Consider the following 211-nt stretch of genomic DNA (forward strand, 5'->3'; position numbering starts at 1 on the left):
TTTTTTTTTTTTTTTTTTGCTACCAGGGATCAAACTCAGGACCTTGTACTTGTGAGGCAGGTGTGGCATTACTGAGCTAAATCCCTGGCCCTATTTTCATTAACTTTTGAAATTTTTAATTTCTCTTGTTGAGGTTTCTTTCATTTTCATTTTAAATATCTCGTACTGTATATGACAAATTTCCCCTAAGAGATCATTGCTGCTTATAAGT

The sequence above is a fragment of the Fukomys damarensis genome, unplaced genomic scaffold (genome assembly GCF_012274545.1).
Source record: "Fukomys damarensis isolate Sample0158 unplaced genomic scaffold, DMR_v1.0_HiC HiC_scaffold_36, whole genome shotgun sequence".
Classification (NCBI taxonomy): Eukaryota; Metazoa; Chordata; class Mammalia; order Rodentia; family Bathyergidae; genus Fukomys; species Fukomys damarensis.